Raw genomic sequence first — 4,332 nt, forward strand, 5'->3', positions numbered from 1 at the left:
TGTACAGCGGACACCTCAAATCCCTGAAGAGTTATTAGCACTGCTGCCTTCGCAAAATCCTGCAAATCCATTGGCAGGATAGATGCAACAACATGAACATCCTTTTCCAGGCCAATATTCACAATATCAAGGCACTAGTCATGCACGGCCAGCTGCAATGGATGACCCACATGCCCAGCACAACTCTCTGTAGTTTCTTGCGGTCTTGGAAGGACCAGTTGCCACATCACGCTGTGGTATATCCAGACAAGATGCTTTCTATGGTCTATCTATAAAAATTGTTAAGAATCCCTGTGGACATGTCAAATTTCCTTCGCCTCCTGAGGAAGTAGAGATGTTGTTCTGCTTTCTTGACCGTCATGTCAATGTGGGTGGACCAGGGCAGATTGTTGGTGATCATCACTCCCAGGAACTTAATGCTCTTGACCATCTCCATCTTTGCACCATTGATGCAGACACGGGAATGCCATTCACTCCACTTCTTGAAGTCCACGACCAGCACCTTAGTTTTTCTGATGTCGTTGGAGCAATTGTTGTCTTTACAGCATCCTGTTGAGCACTCAATCTCTTTCCTGTATTAAGTCTTGTTTGAGATCTGACCTAAAACAGTGATATTGTCAGCAACTTGTGAATGGAATTTGGCCACACAGCTATGAGTGTATAAGGAATATAGTAGGGGACTGAGTACGCAGCCTTTCGGGGGATTAGTGTTGGGGATTATGGCAGAGGAGGTGTTGTCACCTATTCTTATGAATTGCAGAAGATGGGTCAGGAAGTCAAAGATCCAGCTACAGATGGGGGTGCCGAGTCTGAGGGCTCGGTGTTTAGAGATGAGTTTGTTTGGAATTATAGTCATAGAGTCATAGGAGTATACAGCATGGAAACAGACCCTTCGGTCCAACCTGTCCATGCCGACCAGATATACCAACCCAATCTAGTCCCAACTGCCAGCACCCAGCCCATATCCCTCCAAACCCTTCCTATTCATATACTCATCCACATGCTTTTTAAATGTTGCAATTGTACCAGCCTCCACCACATCCTCTGGCAGCTCATTCCATACATGTACCACTCTGCATGAAAACCTTGCCCCTTTGGTCTCTTTTATATCTTTCTCCTCTCACCCTAAACCTATGCCCTCTAGCTCTAGACTCCCCAACCCCAGGGAAAAGACTTTGTCTATTTATCCTATCCATGCCCCTCATAATTTTGTAAACCCCTATAAGGTCACCCCCTCAGCCTCCGATGCTCCAGGGAAAACAGCCCCAACCTGTTCAGCCTCTCCCTGTAGCTCAAATCCTCCAACCCTGGCAACATCCTTATAAATCTTTTCTGAACCCTTTCAAGTTTCACAACATCTTTCCGATAGAAAGGAGACCAGAATTGCATGTGAAAGTGGAACTGTAGTCAATAACTAGGAGCCTGACGTAGGTATCCTTGCTATTCGGATGTTCCACAGATGAGTAAAGGGTCAGGGAGATGGCATCTGCTGTGGACCTATTGTGCTGGTCAGCAAATTGCAAAGGATCAAGGCAATTTGATAGGCTGGAGTTGATATTAGCCATGACTAATCTCTCAAAGCACTTCATAAATATGGAGGTCAGAGGTACGCTGAGGTACGCTGCATGATTTTCCTTTGCCACTTGGATGATGCTGGTCTTAAAGCAAGTGGGGATGTAAGATCGTAGTAAGGAGAGGTTAAAGATGTCCGTGGATACTCCCACCAACTGGTCAGCACAGGATCTGAGTGCACAGCCAGGGACTCTATTTGGGTCAGTTGTTTTCTGTGGGTTCACTCTCAAGAAAGCCAGTCTAATGTTTGTGGCAATGACCGTGGGTATAGGTGCATTCAAGGCTGTTGGGATAGATGACATTATTTCACTGACTATTCAGCCACTGCAGAATCCACCTCCCTGGAGTGGACATCCATGACTCTGAGGGCCTGTTGAAGAAGAGTTTGCTGTCAAACTCGGTGTAAGCACACAATCTATCATCTCAACAGATTTTAAAGATATGTAACACTTCCTGAAAGTTCCAACATTTTTTATGACAGGTAAAACTTTTACACAAATGTAGAAAATATGTAATAGTGGCAGCTTTACAGGCTGAAAAACATTATGCTGGTGGTTCTAAGATTGAAAAGTGGTAGTTGTGCCAACTGAGGTAAATGTGGCAGCAGGCAGACTGTAAAACAAACAAAGAGCACAACTTGCCAGTATTGAGTTTGGTTGATTGTGCCAACAATACTAGCTGTGATAATGGTATTTATCCTGATATTTATTGTAGGTATTTCAATTATGACAGATTGACTGGTTGCTTAAACTGTGCAAAATTGTAAAGCATACACTTACACAAATGGTAGCTGAAAGTTACCCTAAATAGACAAGCAGGAGACGGGAAGAACACAGCAAGGCAGGCAGCATCAGGAGGTGGAGAAGTCGACATTTTGGGTGTAACCCTTCTTCGTGAGTCCTGAAGAAGGGTTACACCCAAAACGTCGACTTCTTCACCTCCTGATGCTGCCTGGCTTGCTGTGTTCTTCCAGTCTCCTGCTGGTCTATTTTGGATCCCAGCATCTGCAGTTTTTTTGTCTTTAATGAAAGCAAGGAAATATTACACAAATAGTAAACAGTATATGTCAGCAGCACTCATAATTTTAAATCCGAGATTGATAGATTTTTCCTAGCACAAGATTCTAAGGAAAATATAACAAAGGTGGGTGATAGGAATTAATTCACAAAGCAGCCATATTCTCATTCAATAACAGAAGAGGCTCACAGAGTTACATACTTCTTTTCACTTGCTCTCTTCCAAAGATCCAAGACCCCAAACACGTATTTCAGGTGAAATTGAAATTTACCTGTACTTTTTTCAGTTTGGTATACTGTATTTGCTGTTCACAGTGCAGTCTTCTGTGCATGATCATCCTCCATTCTCCTCCCTCTCTGTCTTCAATGGAATCTTGAGAGAACATTATATCATGTTTTGTGTATTCATTTTACAATGTTCCTTATGTAACAATGATTTCAATAACTTCAGATCATAACCACTTACCAAAAGGTAGGTGCTGGTAACATCTCTGCTGTGGCCATTTACAGATCTTCTGGTCCCATCTTTTGTTTCTTTACTTGTTTGATTACCACTCCATTTTGTTTAATTTCTTTTACCTTCTATCCTATCACAAACCTTTTCTTTGTTCTTCTCTCTGTTAGTGGTTTTTCATCCTGTTTTTGTTTTGTTGAAAACATATTACATTGTTAGTTCTTTTGACGCGCAACATTAATCTGAGATGTTAACTGTTTCTCTCTCCACAAATGCAATCTGACTCAAATTTCTCCGGGTTTTTCTGTTATTTCACATTTCCAGCATCTCCCATTTTTGTTTTTTCTCCAGCTGCCTATCTTTACTCATTGTATTCTCCATTCCAAAGCGATGTCAGTCACTAGCTCTTACAGCTAGTGACTTTTCATTCTGAAACCCAAACTGCTTTTTCCATTAATAAAGGCGAAATACTGTGACTGCTGAAATCTGAAACAAACACAAAGAATATGGGGAAATTCGGCAGGTTTGGCTGCATCTGAGTTTTTTTTCCACCACCAAACTTTCTGGTTCCTGACGATTGGTATTCTTTTGACAGTTTTAAATTTATCTCTGCCTGAAGAGAGCTGTCTGGTCAAGATTCTGGCCACATTTTGGAGATTGATTTATATTTTAAAATGTTTTTTGTCTTTATGTACTTTATTGTGCTTGCTACAATTTATTAAGGTAGTAAAAGGCCTTGTTAAATACAACAGAACCGTACACAAGACAACAGGATACCCACTGGAAAGCCTCATTAACTGCCATAACATAAGGAAGCCAAAGCTGGGCATAGCATTCTAGCTGAGGCCTAGGTAAGGACTTATACACGGACAGAGGCTTTATTTTATTACATAATTTTATTAAATAATTCACAGATATCAGCATCGCTGAAAATAATTGTTTAAGTTTTCATTGCCAATCCCTAATTGTTTGAGAGATATGACTTCATTTGAAAGGCAATTTTAGAGAATGGTTGAGAGTTAACCATATTAATATGGATCTGGAGTCACATATGGGTGAGCCTAGATAAAGACAGAAGATTTTCTTCCCCAAACAACATTTGTGAAACATAGACATCATTAATGTTGCTAGCTTTTTATTTCAAATGTAATTATTTAACTGAATTTAAAATCTAGCTGCCATGGTGAGATTTGCATGCATATCTCAAGGTCATCAGTCCAAGTCTCTGGAATACTGGTCTGGTCACGTAACCACTGTTGCCATTATACCTTATGAAGAGTTATCATTTTT

General features: G+C 41.0%; 1 long non-coding RNA gene across 1 annotated transcript; it reads right to left on the bottom strand.

Moving 5' to 3' along the window:
• Positions 1–940: 940 nt before the first annotated feature.
• On the bottom strand, positions 941–3,453 carry LOC140480080 (uncharacterized). The gene is made up of 3 exons (XR_011961187.1): positions 3,055–3,453; positions 2,861–2,961; positions 941–1,942 (listed from the first exon to the last, which is right to left on the bottom strand). It is a non-coding gene; the product is annotated as an uncharacterized lncRNA (long non-coding RNA).
• Positions 3,454–4,332: the final 879 nt, after the last annotated feature.

The sequence above is a fragment of the Chiloscyllium punctatum genome, chromosome 7 (assembly GCF_047496795.1).
Source record: "Chiloscyllium punctatum isolate Juve2018m chromosome 7, sChiPun1.3, whole genome shotgun sequence".
Taxonomy (NCBI): Eukaryota; Metazoa; Chordata; class Chondrichthyes; order Orectolobiformes; family Hemiscylliidae; genus Chiloscyllium; species Chiloscyllium punctatum.